The sequence below is a fragment of the Neofelis nebulosa genome, chromosome 3 (genome assembly GCF_028018385.1).
Source record: "Neofelis nebulosa isolate mNeoNeb1 chromosome 3, mNeoNeb1.pri, whole genome shotgun sequence".
NCBI classification, from domain to species: domain Eukaryota; kingdom Metazoa; phylum Chordata; class Mammalia; order Carnivora; family Felidae; genus Neofelis; species Neofelis nebulosa.
The window spans coordinates 9,189,072-9,210,890 of record NC_080784.1 but is presented as its reverse complement, the minus strand read 5'-3'; the positions used below and the strand labels follow the sequence as shown (position 1 = coordinate 9,210,890).

Genomic DNA, 21,819 nt, shown 5'->3' with positions numbered 1-21,819 from the left:
GAGAACTTAATTAATTTTTAACATAATACCAACATATTTGATTCATATATACTTTACCACCCTTTGTTTTCCATTTAACCAATCCATTTTGTGTACCCTTTTCTTTCTTGCCTCTTTCGTAAGAAATATTTTACTATCATCCCATTTTGTTCTATTAAATTGTTAAACTTTTACTACTCTTTTAGTAATCACCATAATGACATGTGATTTTGACATATTACAATCTAAAAAATAAATCACAGCTTTTACTCCTCCTATTTATGCTTGAACCTTAGGACACTTTAATTCAACATACCCCCGTCAACTTTTATAAAATCATTGTTGTGCATTTTCTTTTATTATTAATTTTTAGAAACTGCTTATTTTCCATCAGCTGTATTTCCATTTTGTTTGCCTTTGTGGAAGAGCAGCTTAAGACCACTCAGTGGTTGCTCCTACCCTCCCAGTGGCCTGAGCAGTGGCAGCTGCAGACCTGACTGCCCCGGTCTTCAGTAGGAAGTGCCCAACAGGCACCGAGGGCACCTGCCCGCCTTCAGACGGGTCTGTGACTTCAGGTTGAGCAGCAGTGAACCCAGGCGCTGGAGCAGCCCGTTCACCCTGAAATTCCTCTTTGGTCACAGCCTTTTTGGCAGCAGGCTGTTCTTCCTTTTCATTCTCTTCAGGGTCTCTGTAGAGTAGAGATCAGCACGACCTCCCAGGGGTGTTCACCGGAAATGGCAACACGCATGCGCAGAACTTCCGGGGGGGGGGGGGGAGGGAGGGGCCAGCATCCACCACATCAGACCCACTGAGTGAGCTCCCTTGTTGTCGCAAGGGATGGCAATGTCCACACAGGGCAGAGGAGAGTGTTAGACAGAACGAGGGCAGACAGGTTAAGGTAAGATGCCTCTGTGAGAGGCTGGTGGTCAGCCCAAGGATCGGTAACGACCAGAAGGCTGCCTGGACCTGGTTAGAGAAGGTTCCAGGAGTCGGGCAGCCGGCAGTAGGAGTGATTCTAGTAGCAGCAGCAAACTTCAGCACAGCTCGCTGGCCATGACTCCTGGATGAGATGACACGCTCATCAGCCGGGTTTGCAATGGCAACAAGGCACGAGCTACCAGCGGAAGCTCCCAGGTTCTCTTCAGATTTGTGATGTAGAACCCATCACGTTTCCTTTTGTAGATGTACTGTTCCATTGGAAGTCAAGGTTGGTGCCGCCTAAACGGGCTCCTGCTGCAAGGAATTTGAGGACACCCTCCTGCTTCACTTACGGGATATCAATGGCTCCAGACTTCGTGAAAGTTTCCCTTTAAGTTTTAAGGAGAATGCAGAACAATATCATATGGACCCCTCCCTGGGTAGCTTGAAAAGGTTTCATGCATTTTAACTCTGAATTGTTATTTACATCAACAAGACACTACCACTGTTGTTTTGTTACAGTCAATATTCATTCATATTTTCCTGTATATCTTTAAAATGTATCTTTTACTTTTTTCCCTGCGAGGATACATTTTCTTCTACCTAATGAACACCATTCAGGAGCACTTCTTTCAACGATCTCAGTATTTCCTCTGAAGACATGTGTATTTCGCTGTTTTTATAGGATCTTTTGCTGATTAATGGGTTCTGGATTGGTAACTATCTTTGTGCACTTTAACTATGCAATTCTGTTATCTTAGGATTTCTATCATTACTCTCTAGAAGCCAGCCAGCTGTGTGTCTCCTTGTCCCTTTGAAGGTAAGGTTTCTTTCCTTCAGGTTGCTTAACCATTGTTTTCACTGTCTTTGCTGTTTGGGTGGTTTCTTGTTTGTTTGTCTTGGATTTGTGGTTTTCTCTGTATTTATCTTGCCTGTGTTGTAGAACTTCCTTAATCTGCTGTTCAATGGTTTGTAGAAGTCTTGCCATTATCTCTTCAACTATGGCTTCTGCCTTATTTTTCCCTTCACTCCTTTAGGGACTCCAATTACATGCACATTAGACCTTTTCTTGTCTCACAAACCTTCTAAAAAAAAAACCGTACTATTTTTAATGTTTTTTTGTTCTCTCTGTACTTCACCTTCAAATTTTGCATTAACATGTCAATTTCAGTAGTCTTGGCTCCCGCTGTCTTCATTCTTCAAAGACCTTTTATTTAAAACAACATTTTAATAATTTTTCTTCAGTTCTAGCAGTCTGTTTCTTTCCTTTTAGAGATGGCGGCTCTCTGCCCAAATCTCCATTTTTTTTCGTCTGTTTCTAGTATTGTCATATACTAATCACAATTATCGTGAGGTCCTTGTCAGATGGCAATATCTCTGTCAACTGCGAGCTTGTTTCTATGAACACCATTTTATCTATTTTACTTATTTTATCAATTTTACTTTATTTCTAGTCTTGATATTAGTCTTGAAGTGTCATAGTAATTTTTCTTAAATGCTAATTATTCTGGAGTAAAAAACTACAGAGACTTACGGCAATGATTCATTCCTGCAGACAGTATTGACCTTTCTCTTACTGTGCTAAAACAACAGAGGCTTAACAAGAACTGTGAGTCATGGCTGCCTTGCAGCCCCATTATTGCTGTTGTACTTCTAGTGCGACGTGGACTCAACCAAGAGGTCTGGGCACTCTCTGCGACCCCCTTCTAGTTTCAGGTCCGAAATTGCAATCATTGTCTTCTAAGACTGTTGATAGCTTTGCCATGCTTTTGAATCTCCTGCCTCACAGGGCCCAGAATTTGGCAAATATTTTCAGGGGAAAATTAACCACATGCTTGGAGATGCCAAAGTCTACCAGAACTCCATCCTCCCCTGTGGCTGAGAGCTTAGGTTCTGAGCCCAATGCACCTGCCTCCTCAACTGACCTCACAGTGAAAGCCACTGCAAAAATGATTCCACCTTTGAGGAGTCTGGTTCCTGTTCAAAACCGTCCATGTGCTTTTTCGGGCCCGACCATAGGCTATTCCAAAAGCTTTCCCCGACAGCCCCTCCGGCTGGCTATCCTCCTCACATATTTAAATACCGATCCCAGGGCCTTTGTTCCTAGATCTCCTTATCTTAGGCCTTCTGCCAAGATCTTTTTCAGGTATCTCTGCCAAGCTTTCCTTAGCAGAGGAAGAAGGGGAAAGCAAGACACTTTTCCCTACTGTGACTCGGTACCCAGTGCTTTTCTGCTCCTAGCATTTCCCCCTCACTTTATCCTAACCACCATGGTCCATAAACTGTGGGAGCCTTTTGTTCAGGGCTCCTTCCGCTGTGGGATGGCCCCACCTGCACGGATCCACCTAACCTTCAAACGGTGCATCATTCCGTGGAGGCAAATGGAATCAAGGAGTCAGCTCTTCTCTGGGTTTAGCCTCCTGTTCATACCACCTCAGTAAGTGATTAAGGTTTAACTCTCCTTTTTGGCTTGTTGCTGTAATCAGTTATTCCATACCTGACAGCTTGCCTTCTCTTCGGCTCAGCTGAACTCCTGACAATTCTTCCTCTGCTCCCTTTCCCCAGTTTTTGTTATCTCTTGACTGCCATTAAACATTATCCTTCTGTATTTTATCCCGAGTTTACAGTTATTTTCGGCAAAAGTGCTGTTCCATTGCTATCTAATCTATCCTACCCAGAAGTGTAGTTTCCACCTACTGCCTTTCAATTAAACATCCTGAAAGTCCCACAAAATGCTTCTGATTACACTTCTTCATTAACTGAACTTAGTTACATCGTGAAAACTAGCTTCAAGTGTGTATGGGAGATAGAAAGTCCTGTGACTGAGAATACTGTCATCTTAGATTCTGCTAGTAAGGAGAAGGCAACTACCAGCCCCATCCACACGTTCCCATTCCTTCCCTGGTTCCCTGTTGCTTTTGCCATCTGCCTTGCTTGATGCTATCTGCTTTGTCTAACACTGGCTGAACTGATCATGGAAAGTATGTTGAGTTTCTATTCACACAGTAGGTGCCTGCAGTTGGTGGCATGGTCAGAGACTAGATAGCTGATGAATTACCAACACTTATGAGTTGGGGTGGCTTAAAACAAAGAACATGTTCATAGTGAAGGGTGGGTGCATGTCTTGCAAATGAAAAATACATTGGACTAAGTCAATGTCTTTTTCCAATTTTATAAATACTGTGTGGTTGAAAGTTCCAATGGTTGATGTGTCCCTGAAAATGGTGTAATTTTGACTTTTTTTTTTTTTCTTAAAGTTTATTTATTTATTTTGAGAGAGAAAGAGAGAAAAAGAGAGAGTGAGCTGGGGAGGGGCAGAGAGGGGGGGGGAGGGAGGGAGAGAGGGAGGGAGGGAGAGAATCTCAAGCAGGCTCCATGCTGTCAGCATGGAGCCTGATGCGGGGCTCACTCTCATGAACCGTGAGACCATGACCTGAGCCGAAATCAAGAATCCTACGCTAAACTGACTGAGCCACCCAGGTGCCCCGATTTTGACTTTTTTAATTGACTTTTTTCTTATTGTGTAGATGGCTCTAAAAAAAGACTGCAGAAATTAATTTTGATGGAAGAATCATCCTAATTTCAGAGTTATTTTTGTATCACTGTAACTTAATATGTATTTGTTTGTATGTTTTGGGTGCGGAGAGGAGAAAAAAAAGGATTAAGTTATATAAGTCGCTCATGTTTCTCAGAGCGTGTGACCAAAATGTAACAGAATAATTTGTAGGTTTTACAATTTTGTATTTTAATGTGACTTTCATTCCTGATGACATATAAATCTAATAGATTCTACCAATGAGTTGATTAGAACAGTACCCTTTTCAATTTTAACTAATATTCTTAAAAGGTATACTATAAATAACTTCCAAATCATGTGTCTATAGGATCCTCTGTCAAAAAGCTCATCCTCTTAAAGTACCTAAAATGTTCTCCGGCACCTCTCTGTCATATGTAGGTATTATATAGATTACACACACGTTCTGTGTACGTGTTACAATATCTACTCCTTAGTAAATGGTAGAGGTTCTGATCCTACGTAAGAACAAAATGCATTATGTCAGGGCCGAATAAAGGAACAGAAAGTATACCACTCATTTTGCTAGGGATAATTTCATATAAAGAATTATGAGCCAGATATTGAAGAAGAGAAATGCAATCAAGGGAACAGTGGGGTATCACAGAGATTGTAATTTCACAAGGCAACTACCAGCAGCTATTTCTAGGTTCTGGAGAGAAGAAAGAAAACTTAGAAATTTGAAGGGGCTGAGACCCAGATCTCTGAGGTGGTCACCCCACTGGGCTGGTGCTGGTGCCTCAGAAGCTTAGAGAAGAGGCCCATGGAGCTGGGTTTGAGACCTTAAAAGAGGGTGAGGCAGCCAGCTGTGCTGGTGTTCCTTAGGGGACATGTTGAGGATGATTCTCCAAGGGCTGAACCTACTTTCAATTTGCCCTTGCTGGGGAAGGGGCGTTGCTGGTGATTCCCACAGGGCCGAAGACAAACAGGAATGAACAGTTCCCTCCTTCTCCAGCCTACCACTGTCTCTCTACCACCCCCTACTGGCCCAAGGGAAATGTGGTTCCCAGAGTGCCAACCTCAGCATCACAAAGCAGAGTGCAGGAGGCAGGAGTTGAAACGCAGAAAATGGCTTAATAACTAGCACAAAGGTCTACATATGCTACCAAATGAAACGTTGGATTATACATTTTCTGATAGCTCCATATTCACTCTGTAGGATTTTATTTTGATGCAGGATATTATTAATATAATTAAATGTGGACAGAATAAAATGAATTTGAAACCACGTCCCCTAAATTTCAAGTGGGTATCTATTCTCATTATGAAAAACTGGGCTAAAAAACAGAAAAGCTAAAGCAGGTTTAAATTATGACACGAATTGCTTGTGAACACATATATCCTGTACTTTAAAAAAAATTTTTTTAATGTTTATTTATTTTTGAGACAGAGAGAGACAGAGCATGAACGGGGAGGGTCAGAGTGAGAGGGAGACACAGAATCTGAAGCAGGCTCCAGGCTCCAAGCTGTCAGCACAGAGCCGGACACGGGGCTCGAACTCACGGACCGTGAGATCATGACCTGAGCCAAAGTCGGAAGCTCAACCGACTGAGCCACCCAGGGGCCGCTATCCTGTACTTTCTGAGACAGTCTTAATTTCAAAAATAAAGCTTTAGCTTGAAATTTCATTCTTGTAAGCATGTAATTTTTAATGTATATCATGTAGCTATTTTTTATTTTTTAATATTTATTTACTTTTGAGAGAGAGAGAGGGAGAGAGAGAGAGTATGTGTGTGTGAGCACAGGAAGGGCAGAGAGAGAGAGACACACAGAATCCAAAGCAGGCTCCAGGCTCTGAGTTGTCAACACAAAGCCCGACGTGGGGCTCGAGCCCATAAACCAAGGTCATGACCTGAGCCAAAGTCAGACACTTAACTGACTGAGCCACTCACGCAACCCTATAACTATTTAAATATTTTTTTTTTCTTTTTTTCTTGTAACACACGTGTGCTCCAGGTGAGGGCCTATGCTGTGTGTGTGGGGGGGTGTCTATGTGTGTGTGGATGTGTATGCCAAGTGGTTTTAATATATATCTAGAAAAGTAACATAATCTTGATTGAGATTTTGGATTGAAACAAAGTAGATTATTTTAACGGAGACTCTAGCTTAAATTTTCTCTGGCCTCTGGCACTGATTCTTAAAAAGTGGAACCACAACTTTTAATGGAGAGAAGTGAGGATGACATTTGGCTGATTCAGGAATACATTTTGGTTAGATTCCACCTCATTCTGGAAGAAAAAAAGAACGTTCAAGCAAATAATATAAATGAACTAAAAATATAACTTCAGTTGTCATAGGCAACCCTTTCCTTCCAAGTAGAAGAAAGGATAAGGATAAGAAACATATGGAAGAAAAGGACACATGATCTGAAAGTATGCACAAGAGAAATCTAAGAATAACATGAACACATATGCTCTATGCAACTAATCAAGCAAATTACCAGCCAGAAAAGCTCAGTGTCCCTCAATGAATTCTCATTTACTTCTAAGAGTAGTTTCTATAGACTCATTTACCTTCCAGCTGGCAATGACTAGGTAAAGTAAAAACTGTTAGGAACAAAGCATAAGAAGAGTGTTTGAGTAATTCCAGTGAGGCAGAGCAGTGCTAATCACTCCTCTGCAGTTCTAAAAACCCAATCTCGTAAAAGGAAAGAAACCTATCTTAGTGACTAAATCACTGAATGTATGCTAGCATGTATAACAGAAATCATATACACACAGTTTTTTTTGCCACCCTTTGCAGAATCTAAGCCTAAAATTATATGTTTATTGATTTTAAATCTGTACTTTTGTAAACTTTCCTATATCCCCAGTAGGTTTCCATTATAAATATCCACTGATGTGCTATGTATAGTGCTACTTAACTTTCTTAAGTAACTGCTTTAAGTCAGCAGGTTTTTTTTGTTTGTTTTTTTTACTTTGTTTCATTTGATTTTTTTTCTTTGACTTTGTTTTAATGTTAGAAGCACAGGAAAGCCAAACTCAGATGTTTGAAATACAAAACCTAGATGGGACCATTTTAATGATAATATAAACTCCAAAGTGCTCATCCTACCATTTAAAATGAAAAACAATTTGAGACTGAAGAGGCAGATTTTGGAAGGGATAACGGGTAGTAAAGTAACACAAGCAATAGACAAATGGCAGAAGGAGAGAGGAAAATTCTCATTTATGAAAAAATGTGATAATACACAGCAGCAAAACAAACAGAGCAAACAAACTAAGGCAGTTGACTGTGATGGCTATTACTGCATCGCAGTTTCCTTGAGTTCTGAAGCTGAAAAAGCAAAGCTATTTTTCTGTTCATGATGAACTTCTGACACATAAAATCACATCCTGTATGATAATGTATGCATTGAAATTTGAGACATTTTGTGGCCTACTACTGATCAGTTTCTGCAAATTTCCCAAGAGTTTTAGAAGGGAAAACATAGATTAAAAAAATTATTAGAAGCAGAACTCTGTATGTCCAGGGGTTGGCCCTCATTAACTACATATTTTTTAAAATATTCTGTTTTCTGTCTGCCTGCCTGTCAATAATTATTAAGAAAAATATTTTCATTATAATCTTTTAGGAATTTCCTGCTATGATTCTGTCAACTTCTGCCTTATATTTTTAGGCTGTTTTAGACGCATAATTTTTTTCTTCAATTTTTTAAATGTTTTTATTTATTTTTGAGGGAAAGAGAGACAAAGTGTGACCTGGGGAAGGACAGAGAGAGAGGGAGACACAGAATCCAAAGCAGGCTTCAGGCTCTGAGCTGTCAGCAAAGAGCCCAACACGGGACTTGAACTTGTGAACCACGAGATCATGACCTGAGCCGAAGTTGGACATGTAACTGACTGAGCCACCCTGGCGCCCCTGGACACATAATCTTTAAAACTGCTATATCCTCTTAGTTAACAGAACGTACCAGTAGGGAACGAGCCTCTTCACTCTTTGTGTTTTGTTGCTCATTTTACTTTGGCTTTAACACATTATTCACCTTTTTAGTACATTCATGCATTGGTGTCTTCTTGTAAACAAGAACCTGTGTCTGGAACTTTTAACATCCAAACTCCGAATTTTTTAACTAGAGACTTTAACTAGAGTTTTATTCGCAGTATGGATATATTTGGAACTATATCTGCCATCTGAAATCTTTAAACATCTCTGGATCTTTCTTTCCCCTTATTTGAGTGACTCTACCTGAGACTATTTTCAATATTAGTCTTTGTGTGACAAAACTTCTTAAGCCCTGAATGCCTAGAAATAGTTTTAATTAAATTATTTAATGAGAAATGATGGGTAGCATGGCCGAATAAGAAATTCTAGTTTCTAAATTATTTTTGTATAATACTTTGAGAGTACTAATCCAAGTCATCTTCAATGCAGAGTTGTTGAAAAACATGTTTAGTATTTGGTTTTCATAGATAATAGACTCTATGTATGCTTTTAGTTGCTAATCTAGTATATATCCTTACATTTTACTATAACTTAAAAAAGTAGTTTTGGCATTTTTTTTCTCCTAATTTCTCCCCTTTGACACTCTATAGGCCCTTTCAATTAGAATTAATTTTTTTCCTTCTATTTCTCAAAAATTCATCTCCATGTTTTGGTATATGTTCCTTCTTCCGAAATTTCATTTTCTCTCTTTGGGGACTCATATCTAGATATCAGAACTTACACTTCAATTCTACATATCAACTTTTTAATTATATGTTCTATTTATTTTTTCCTCCTTCCCTCTGGGAGTTTTCCTAAGTGACTGATGACTTAACTCATTCTTCTGCTCTATATAACTGCTATTTACATTGTGCTCTTTACCTAAACTATCATTTTTTAGTTCATATCTCTACTCTTTATTTATCTTCCATATTCTTCTAGTTTCCCATTATTAATGCCTTCTTCTATCTCCCTTAATATGTTTATTGTGCTAATTTTAATTTCTTGTTCTTTCTCTTGTAATATTTGTGGTTCAGATGGGATCCATGATATGCTGGGATGGTTTCCTTTTGAAAAAGTTGTGCTCCTCAAATGTCTTGATATTTTGGCCCGTGAGCTCACTTTCCCTCTGGGAGGCACTGACTTCTCTATCAGGCAATGTGTATTAAAGCCAGACATCAGTTCTAGTCATTATTCATGAGCTCATGAAATGTAGTTAGGGAGCCTCAGATTTGGTGCTCCAGGCACCAGGCACCATGGTCAATAACCCCCATCTCCCCAAAACAACTCCTTGGGCTCTCATCTCCTTTGAAAGAGAAGCAGCATTAGGAGACATACTCAATGTCATCGGCTCTGTGATGGGCCAAAAGGGGAAATGGTGGAGCAGAGAAGTGACAACCTGAAGTCAGTTAGTTTCCATCTGATTTCCCAGTTCCTCTTAAGCACAGAGCTCCCACCCTGCACTTATTCCTGCAAAGACTCCTAGGCCAGAGGTGTAAGTTACTACAGGCGCGATGAGCGGACTGACTGTGCAAAGGCACAGTGGTACTCACATTCAAGAGTTCTTTCTTTTATTCCAGCCGCTCCCATCCATACCACCTTTTCTTCCACTACCAGCCAAAGACACTGTATGCTTCCAACATCGGTTGGGAAGGTCAATGTCAGCCATTCTCTGGGTTCTCTTGCTGTAATTTGCCAGGTGTTTAAGTTGGTTTACTTTTTCATGTCAGTCTTACATATCTAAATTATTACTCAGATATGTAGATAGAATGATATAAATATAGCCACTGATGATGCTGTAAAACTCTCTTCTGCTGACCTTATGAATTGGACACTTTTAATATGTCAAGCATATTAAAACTACTCTGAAGAAGCGCTTTTTTTCATAGTTGCTTCCTAGCCAGTTTCTTGTATCTCTCCAGAAAGTACTATTTTACTCACACTTGGGCCAGATGGACAATGGCAGCTACCCAAATACACTGGGAAGGAGCTGACCCCACAGATAAAGCAGCAGGCCCAGAAATGATTCTCTTACTGAGAGAGGAGTAGGCAATAATGTGTCTTCTAACATATATTTTACATTTCACATTTTTCCTTCAGAATCATTTGTTTATCATAGTATACTGGGAAAATTCACAAAAGGCCAAAGAAGGAAACAGTTACTTGTAATTTCACCCAAGTTATTAGTATCGTTAAAAGTCTGTGTAGATCTTCTAGGAAATTGACTTCTTTCTAACCTGCTTACCAATTTGGTTTTAAAAAGTTGGATTATACTGTATACAGATTTTGCAACTTTATTTAATGATTAATATCCCATGAAAATATTTAAATATCATTAAGTACTCTTCTCTAAAATGTTACAATATCGGGCACCTAGATGGCTCAGGCAGTTAAGCATCTGGCTCTTGATTTCGGCTCTGGTCATGATTTCATGGTTCTTGAGTTGGGCCCTATGTCACGTTTTGCACTGACAGTGCACAGACTCCTTGGGATTCTCTCTCTCTCTCTCTCTCTCTCTGCTCTTCCCGCTCTCTCTCACAATAAACTTAAAACAATTTAAATGCTATAATATTACAGCTGCATAGTATTCCATTATGTAGATAAAAAAAAAATTACTTTCCTAGCAGACATCTGAGAGGCTTCTAATAGTTTTCCATGACATGTGTCAGGGACAAAATAATCTTTTTTACATAAATTACATTGCCTGTTTTTAGTTGTTTATCGAGCATGTATTCCCAAGTGTTGGGTGCTGGGTAGTGGCTGAGTTTCTAAAATCGTTTTCTCCCTTTGAAATATGCAAACATCGTGAAATGGATCTTAAATGCATGGCTCAGTGAATTTTTACATATGTGTACCCTTGTGTAACCACACACAATGTGAGATGTATAACATTTCCAGTTGGGTCAGGTTTTAATGGCTATACTGATGCATACTGATTAAAATGTATCAAGTTAAATTTTATTTGAGCCTCTTTACCCCCCCTCTATCTTCTCTAACATTAGCTCTTTTCTGCTCAAATCTTATAATTTTGATATACAAACCTATAGACAATTATTATTGCTACTGTTGTTTGTAAATATAATTACCTTTCTCTAGAGAAAAAAAAAAACCTAATTGTATGCTTTAGCACAGTGTTATCTGTCTTCTGGTGTCAACTTATGGATTTGTCTGAATTTTCTTTTGATAAGTTATTTTAGAATCAGTCCTATAATATTGAGTCCTCTCAGGGCGCCTGGGTGGCTCATTCGGTTAAGCATCCTACTTCAGCTCAGGTCATGATCTCACGGTTCATGAGTTCGAGCCTCACATCGGGCTCTGTACCCATAGCTCAGAGCCTGGAGCCTGCTCTGTATTCTTTGTCTCCCTCTCTCTCTGCCCCTCCCCTGCTCACGCTCTGTCTCTCTCAAAAATAAACATTAAAAAACATTTTTTTTAATTAAAAAAAAATATTGAGTCCTCTCAGTGTAGGACAAAAAAAAGGCTAAAAATTCTAATGGTATCTTACTAAAAAATTAAATAATGTGATTTATTGTCATCTAATTTATTTAAGTGTATTTATTTTTGAGAGAGAAAGAGCGAACGAGCACAGGTGGGGGAGGGGGCAGATGGAGAGAGGGAGACACAGAATCTAAGCAGGCTTCAGGCTCTGAGCTGTCAGTGCAGAGCTCAATGCAGGGCGTGAACCCATCAACCGTGAGATCATGACCCGAGCCGGAGTTTGACGCTTAACTACCTGAGCCACCCAGGTGCCCCTAAATTTTTTAACATAAAAAAGTTAACAAGTCTGGGGCACCTGGGTGGCTCAGTCAGTTGAGCATCCGACTTCGACTCAGGTCATGATCTCACAGTTTGTGAGTTCAAGCCCCATGTCAGGCTCTGCGCTGACAGCTCAAAGCCTGGAGCCTCCTGCTTCAGATTCTGTCTCCTCCCCTCTCCGCCCCTCCCATGCTTATGCTCTGGCTCTCTCTGTTGCTCAATAATGAATAAATGTTAAAAAAAAATTAAAAACAAAATTAACAACTCTTATCCTTCCGAACCTCTCAGAAACCCCTACCACTTTTGCACACCATTGAACGTTATTTGTGGCATATACTCTTGTCATTTTTACAACTGCTGAAAGAATAGGTCCAGAAATAAACACAAGAAAAGAGTAAGAGCTGGCCAACACTTGAAACCACAGAACTAAGTCATTGTCAAAAATCCAACATAGTTATCTCCGTGAGACGGTATTAACTCACATCATTCACATATCAGGTTCTGATATTTCGCCAGCACTGCCCATGGCCGGGGGGAATAAAACTGTATCTACTTGACTCTGCGGTTGAGGAGGAGGTGTCTAACAAAGCTAAAATCCAATTAAATTTTTGAGAGCCCAGGGAAGTGACATTGTGAGATCAAGTCACCAATACATGCGCTCAAGTGTATAAAAATGTCAACGACTAGGTAGTAGCGAAAAGCTCATCTGAATGACCATTCGCAAAGGGAGAACCCCAAGAATACTCGATTAGTAAAGGCTTTTAAAACGTCAAGATGAGATAAGAGTGTCGAAACACCAAATCAGAGGTCTAAAGTAGTGTTCCACCACATTCAATTGAGATTCACGGCTCAATGTTTCTCTCTTCTATTTACATGAGAAAAGAAATGGAGAGATGGCGCTTTGGGTCACTGTAATGTGCACCCAGACACCTTTCTCTCTGATCGTTTTGTTTGCCAATGTGAGCAGGAAGCTGTTCTTGACTTCCTTCACTGCCTGAGAGCCGATGTCTATAGGAGTTAAAGACCAAAGACAATGTCTCTACACAAGGGATTGTAAACACAGAAACAACTGAGCTGCCCTTGAAATGCAGTTTCTTTTCCTGAAAGCAAAAAGAAATCACTCTCTCTGAAGCCTCCGCTGCTTTGGAGACTTCTCTGTCACTGTGAAATCAATCTAACTGGGGTCATCTGGAAAACTGGCTATCGGTTGCCTTCATTTCCACATGAAAGCATTTTTTGTGCTCATTCACACCCAAAGCGGACTTAGTGCTACCAGCTTCCAATGAAGATTCTACTCGTTTTATTTTCCAAGATAGCTTTAGGTTTACGTTTGGAAATATATTTCAGACACCGTGTCTACAAAGAGCAGGACTGGTGAGAAAAGCGTATCGAAAACCTCAGGAAACCTCCTGAAACACTAGTCTTGTCTTTTACTTGTTAGTCAGGTTGTGAGTCAAGTCTGGTCGTTGCTACTGGCTCCAAGGCCATTGGTGGTATAGATAGATATTTGGGGCAGTCTCCTTCCAAGGTGTGTTTAACCCTCTCCGGAGGCCAGGCTGCTGCGTGAGGTGCTCTGAAGTACACCCCAGCGACAGGACAGATGTTAATGACACAGGCGGATGTGCACTTGTAGGAACCTGGACAGGAAGAAGCTGCTGTGTGATTTCCCACCTACTTCCAACCCTACCCTTCCCAGTCACGCTCCCTCGCGCTGCGTACTCTGTATTTCCAGGTATTGTAAGTAAACCAGTGCTGCTGCAGGGAGAGGGAGACGTCACCAGAAGGCAGAAAGTCATCAAAAAACTGAAATATATTCAGAGAAATACTGATCGAATGTTACTAACATAACAGTACTGCTTTCCTGAGATGACTGTTGGAAGACAGGGGAACTCGAGTGCTTAAACAGACAACCAAGGAGGAGAAAATCTTGTTCAGGAACGGAGCCCTAGATTTTTGTCTTGATCTTTCAGCTCTGATTACATCATGGCTAAACGAGGTATTCATTGTTGCAGTTGATTTTTTAATCTAAGTTTTGGAGACACTGAATGCCTAAACCAATTATTTATTTCTCTGTTAGAAAAAGTAAGCATCACACTTACATCTGGGGTATTGGAGAAATCAATCCGAACCTGTATCTGAATCTCATAAAGAAACTATAGACTTATGCTCAAATACCATATTGGAAGTATGATAAACAAATATCCTTATTATTTTACAAGAGGTATACAGAATTCTGTGTTTGTTCAATCATTTCTATTTCCATAGGATTTAAGGAAAAAGAAATAAGACAGAAGAGGGTAGCTTTATATTTAGGACAGCGAAATGTGAAACTGGCTAAATTATTTTCAGAAACTTAAATCAATCAGTTCACTAGAGTGTGCTTTTTTTGTCTACAAGAAATTGGAGAAATGCATACTTCAGACCAATGTGTAATGACTATGTTAATTGCAATTAGCAAGGCAAGTATTTTATCACCCAAATGACAGAACTGGTAACTACTGACGTTACCTGGAGCATTCATTTGCTTTTTCTTTTTTTAGTATGTCAATTAATATAATATAAATGCTGGGAACAATGTAGGATGTCACTGTATTCCACTATTCAAATTCTAATACAGATATTGCCAGAGATAAAGACAATACTGATATGTTGAATTCAGGCACACACAGGAAAGTTCTTTAATCACATAAACTCCTCTTTTAAATTTCCACATAGTAGTAATTATCTACAAATAAGATACCTAGTAATAATGTTACCCTCACAATATATCGGCTGGAAAGCAGCTGTTTAAATATTTCAGTTTAATATGTAACACATGTTACATATTAACAGTAGCCATGAAACAGGTTGACAGCTTTAGCGATGGGGTTTTAGTGTGGGTAGACAAGGAAATACCACACATAACAGCACAGGAAATAGAAGTGACACCTATTTTCGAAGAGATTATGACACACATTGGGTGGTAGGCATAAGGATATGACCAACTGCCAGAATAAAAGAGAAGAAAATATGGTGACCCAGAATGAAAAGGATGATGTTTCTTTCATTTTCTCTTGGTTAAGGAAATGGCTCTGCCAGGATAAAATTTTAGAGCCATCAAGGACACTCTATTTACAGCTTCAGCTGTAAATAGACACAGGTACATGCAGGGCTTGAATGGGGGCAGGATGCCAACAATCTAGGCCTTAGTAATGGGTTTCATCCTTATGTTCTGTCCTTATGTCCTTATCCTACGTTGTCCGGGCTCCATCCTTGGGATCATAGCTACTTTCTTAATTGGATATTCATTCTCTTTACTCCAGATAATTAATTACATTTCTCAGTGTCCTTTTGGGCCTATGATTATTATTATTATTATTATTATTATCATTATTACTATTTATTTTTATCTTTAATTTTAGAGAGACAGCATGAGCAGGAGAGAGAGGCAGAGAGAGAGAGAGAGAGAGAGAGAGAGAGAATCCCAAGTAGGCTCCACGTTCAGTGCAGAGCCTGATGTGGGGCTCAATCCCATGACCCTGGGATCATGACCTGAGCCAAAAATCAACAGTTGGTTGCTGGACCAACCTACTGAGCCACCCAGGAGCCCCTGGCCTCTTATTTCTGATGCTACCACAATCTTTTTAAGTTTTCTGTACAGGCAATTTTACTCTTTAATGCATCCCAATATGGATTTTGATTGTTCTTGTATTTTATTCTTTCTCGATTGTTTTTTGTATTTTGGCCACTGTCTTTGCATCTCTGCCACCCCTCTAGGCTTACTCTAATTAGGATACCCTGCTTCTGTATTTTAGAACACATGTAGTCCTGTCTCTTTTTGAAAGGACAATACTGAAATGTTTTCTAATATGTTCTTCTAATTTTAGGTCAAAATAACCTCATGGATTAGTTTCTTTGACAACAAGCACTTATGCCTCTGTGAAAGGTGACTGAACGAAGGGCAGATCATCAGCTAGGAGGTGCAGCTCCTCTAATGAAGACATTCCATGTGTTTTATGCAACGCAACCACTGGAAGAACACGTCCAGAGAGTTCTCTGAGTCTACAAGTTCACTGCTTCTGTCCCCTTACATCACACTTCTCATTAGTTCACTGCATATCCAAGGGTGCATTGTGTTTCCATCCACCCCTCTCTCTTCCTGTTTAGATGAAGTACCGAGACTTCGCTCTAAACGGATTTTCAGATTTACACAAAGTTTTTCTTCTTTTGACCAAGGATAAGGCATGAGCTTCACTCTGGTTTTGTTCAGACAAAACCTGCCTCTGCCTGCCTGTTGGCCAGCACTGCCTCTGGTTGACCGAAGTAGCACCATATACAGAATGAGTCTAAGTTTGACTCGCTCGCACTTTCTTGGGGCAATCTCTCTAATGTTCTACTTGAGATGGTGGAGGATGTAAACTAGTTATTCCAAACTGTCCCCTTAAAAATACCCATCTCTACTTAGTCCACTCAAGGAAGATCCAAGAATGAAATTTCTTTTTCACTGGTATTTCCAGTGTTCATCCTTTTGCGAACTTTCCTACACATCTTGTTGGAACAACAGACACAAAGGATCAGGTATTTCTAACATGCTACTATATTTTCCAGAGTTTTCAATAATTTTGTCAAAATAACTGGGTCCCATCTGTACTCATGATCAAGACTGTGCTATCCCAACTTACCAGCATTTGTTTATTCATTTGAGGCAGAGACCACAACTCTCAGAGTATTCCTTTTTATGTTGAGTACAGTAGTTTCTACCTAGAAGATGGTAGATTAATAATTTACCAAGTTAATTAAATATTTTCTGTAGGAATGTAAATAATATTTGCATAGGCTTCAGTGATCAAGATCAAAACATTTGAAGGGGCACCTGGGTGGCTCAGTCTGTTAAGCGTCAAGCTTCGGCTCAGGTCATGATCTCACAGTTTGTGATTTTGGGCCCCGCAAGGGGCTCTGTGCTGACAGCTCAGAGCTCAGAGCCTGCTTTGGATTCTGTGTCTCCCTCTCCCTCTACACCTCCCCTGCTCGCACTCTGTCTCTCTCTCTCAAAAATAAACATTAAAAAATTTTTTAAAAGTCTTTAAAACATTGAAAAGACAAAAGCATTGTATGCATAAGCTTTTATAAACATGTACATGTGCATATACATATTTATAAATTTATTGAAACTCTGATTTCCTAAAGTGACCAGAGTTTTCACTATTTGCTAGTGTATCCAAATATTTTTGTGGTAGACATATGTCTCCTAATAAAAGCCATCATCTTTTGGATTGAATTTATCAGTTTTACCTAGTGTGCAAAGGTATAAAAAGTAGCAATCTGGTGTGTTAAAAGCCAAGATAAAAGCAATTTCCGCATGTGCTCCATGAAGATAAATAATTGTGTAGACTCTCCTGGAGTAAACAAGCCCTCCAAAATAAGGATAGGTATACTACTTGTCTGAGACTCCAATGGAGTACTATATTTAGGGAAGACAATCATCATAAGATAAAATTGTAGAGTTAAAGGAGAAAACACTAATGCTACAAGTTAGTTTCCTTTTGCTGCTGTGACAAATAACTACAAAATTAATGGCTTAAAACAATGCAATTATATCATCTTATCATTCTGGAGATACGTAGTGTGAAATGAAGTTGTCAAGAGCATAATTTCTACAGGCCTTGGGGGAGAATCCAATATTTTGTGTCTCCAGCTTCCCAAGTCTGCCATATTCCTTGACTCACAGTCTATTATGACTCCAACATCTGATTCCATTCTCACATATCCTTTTCTCTCTGCCTCTGTCATCACACTACCTTGTTTGACTCCAACCCTCCTATCTATCTCTTTCCCTAAGACCTTTGTTGATTATATTGGGCCCTCCTGGATAATTAAATATAATCTCCTGATTCCAAGATCCTTAACTCCATCACCCCCACAAAGTCCTTTTTGCCACGTACGGTAACACATTCACAGGTTCCAAAAATTAGGATGTGGACAACTTTTAAGGGGCCATTATTCATCCCTACCACACTAGGAAAATCAAAAAACAAAAACAAAAAAACTCTTAGAAAACAAAAAGAACAACTTCATTCATACTATTAAAATTCCAAAAGTTCCAGGACTATCATTATCACTTTATATGTGTGCTGAAAACGAAACATGTAGGCATTGTATACTAATAACTGAAATCTGTGTGTGTGTGTGCATGTGTGTGTGTGTGTGTGTGTGTGTACATGCATGGGCATGCATGGTAGAAATCACTGATAAGGGTAATATTTAAATGAACAGCCACAGTTTGTTGGAAGCCATAAATATCTCAGTTACTAAAAGATATAGGATAGATTTATATCAACCTTGGTTTTTTGTTTTTTGTTTTTTTAAACATTGCCAGGAATAAGCCACTCTGTTTTTAAAACAAAATTCTTCTTTTACCCTTGGCAAGACAACTTCACAGAACCTTCTAGGTTATTTGATGACATGATTATAATAATAAGAGACTTGCCATCACAAAATTATCAGTGACCTTCACTACTCATCACATGCTTTAGAGAGAAAATCTGAATCCCATTGCCATCTGGTGAGTTAGCGGTAGGAAAGAACAGGAGCCAAATCTCCAGCTTTAAATTAGTGTTTCATTATTAGAGGCAGAACTGGCTTTACCCCTACCCCAAAGCTAAACTGTATTTAGCTGCAAATATCTAAGCAGATGTCTAGATGAGTAATCTTATTTGATCATGTGGTTTTGTAATATATGTTGAAATATTTAATTAAGGGTGAGTATGTCCTTGAGAATTCTATTTTGCTAAACTTAAATCTGGTAACATAAATTACACTAAAAAGGTACAGTTACACTTCAAGCTCATATGAGGTAATACTGATGTTGAGGGTAAGGAAAACAGAAATAATCATTTTTGCCACTAAAGGAAGCACAGTAAGCTATTTTCAACAGAGAAGATGCTGGTGACGTTATACAAATTACAACCAAGAGGGGCAGGGAGCTTTACTTCGTGCTATTGATAAATAGACATGCAGATATGTTGGGGCACTACCATTTAAAAAAGAAATTTGAGATTTCAAATGTTTGGAGAACTTTCAGAGACCATACAGGACTGTAATGTTAAAATCTCATGTTGTTCTGTTCCATTAGGAGACACGGTAAGCGTAGAAAGTGCGTAGAAAAGTATGCACAAACATCTTCATCACTTTTATGCATTAATAGTCCTTTATCATTGAAGTTAAAATGGTAACTAAAAGTTCAAGGAACATGTAAGATGGGATTAACTGGATGTTCCAAAACATGTTTTTTAAGTTTATTTATTTTTGAGAGAGAGCGAGCGAGCAAGTGCATAAGCGGGGGAGGGGCAGAGAGCGAGGGCGAGAGATTCCCAAGCAGGCTCAGCACTGTCAGCGCAGAGCCTAACACACAGGGCTCGAACTCAGGAACTGGGAGATCATGACCTGAGCCGACCAAGAGTCTGATGCTTAACCGACTCAGCCACCCAGGCACCCCTCCAAAACATTTTAAAAAAATAACTACACATAAAAGTTCCTAATATGATAAAGGTAATATTAATTATTACTTATAGATCAAGATTATCAGGTGTCTGTACTTGATATATTAATTAGCTCTGATAACCAGAATGCATTCTGAAAAACCTGGTGCTTTGGGGTAGAATCTGTAGAAGATTAAAAGAAAACCTGAAACAAGAAAAGGGCACAGTTTGAACCACTAAGATTACTCCTGAAATCTCAATTTAAAAAAAAGGCAATTAGGGGCGCCTGGGTGGCTCAGTCAGTTAAGCGTCCGACTTCGGCTCAGGTCATGATCTCACAGTCCGTGAGTTCGAGCCCCGCGTCGGGCTCTGTGCTGACAGCTCAGAGCCTGGAGCCCGTTTCAGATTCTGTGTCTCCCTCTCTCTGACCCTCCCCTGCTCGCATTCTGTCTCTCTCTCTCAAGAATAAACATTAAAAAATTTTTTAAAAATAATGGCAATTAATTTTAGAGCAAATACCATTGATATAGATTATATGTGTAATAACATAATTATATATATACACACGCCATGAGTATTTGCACTTGATCTTAGCCAAAGGGCTGAGAAGCGATACGTGCACCATGTGTATTTGGTAAGCTATAGACCACTTATTTATTTCATACTGGGAGCACTTCCACTTTCACAGTAATACTTGTTCCTCCCCAATTCGTGCTCTCTCTCTCTTGCTCTCAAAATTAAATGAACATTTTTTTTTTAATTTAAAACTTTTAATCTCAAAGTTTTATTGAAAATGTTTATTTTATTTTTGAGAGAGAGGAGAGAAAGAGAGAGAGGCAGAGAGGCAGAGAGAGAGGGAGACACAGAATCCGAAGCAGGCTCCGGGCTCTGAGCTGTCGGCACAGAGCCTGATGCGGGGCTCGAACCTATGGACCGCGAGATCATGACCTGAGCCGAAGTCGGATGCTCAACCGACTGAGCCGCCCGGCGCCCCCCAATAGTGGATTTCTAAATGATTAGATAATCCACTCCAGATTTCCTGTGCAAACAACGAAGAGCTACTTCAACTAAGTGGTTCTATCAGACAGAGACAATGACTATTCTCTTATAAACGAACCAAAAAATGTTTATAATGATGCATGTTTGTTACCCCACGTATATTATTCAAACTCATTTAAAATTATTTACATTTTTTTCTAAAACTGTTTTTGAAAAGACATAAAGAATGTGAATAGTGCTTGGTATTTTAAGTGCTTTTACATATTCACAAAGCACAGACCCTTTTACGATGATCCGGGATGGGATGATGGTATGGAGTGGAGCCAGGGGGAAGTTATGGGAAGGGCATGAAGTCTGGGGCAAGTTTGGGAAGGGGGATCTGAAGTCAAAGCATGAATTTACAGCAGTATCATCCCTTGCCTCCATTACTTTACAAGAAGCAGTGAGAAATTAAGGAAGAAGTCTGGGATATGGCCAGGTGAGATATTGCGCAGAGCAATTAATCACGTCCAACTGCCAGTACATTTTTCCAAAGCTGAAAATATAGTTAATTTGTTGACAATGACAAACTGTCCCCAGCACCAGTATGGCGATATCAAAATGCTGGGTGACATATATTAAAATTACCTTATTTAAATAGGATAGGGGTTTGTGTGGTTTCAATGTTGTTCATTGCTGAATCATGTAATTGGTGAGTGATACGTAGACATTTTCTTTTAAGAAATCCCCCCCCAAAGGAAAAGTCATATATATAGTGGTCATCAGGGAATTCTCGAGGATGAACAAAAACTGGAGGGAAGGGAGAGAAAAAAAGTCAAGTATTAATTCAAGAATTTCAACCTAGATTCCTTGGTACTTCTTGAAGGCCCATAGCTGGGTCCTAGATCACAAGGATCAGAGGCAGAATGATACCTTCCTCCCCAAAAGATGTCCAGGCCCCAATCCTGGGAACCCATGAATATGTTAAATTCCACTGCAAAAGGGACTTTTCAGGTGTGATTGTCGGTAGGGGCTTTACAATGGCAAGATTATCTTGGATTGTTCAAGTGGGTGCAACCTAGCCACATGAGCTCTTAAACGCAGAAGGCAGGTAATGGGTCTGAGAAATGGGAGTATTAAAACGATTTGCTGGCCAGTGGCTGGCTAAAAAATGTGAGGGACTTTGTGCAAGGACCAGAAAGAGGACTACAGAAAATGAGGAAGTTTCCCAGG

At 39.6% G+C, this 21,819-nt stretch overlaps 1 pseudogene; it reads right to left on the bottom strand.

Moving 5' to 3' along the window:
* Positions 1–411: 411 nt before the first annotated feature.
* On the bottom strand, positions 412–1,314 carry LOC131506282 (small ribosomal subunit protein uS2-like; annotated as a pseudogene).
* Between the last annotated feature and the right edge of the window lie 20,505 nt (positions 1,315–21,819).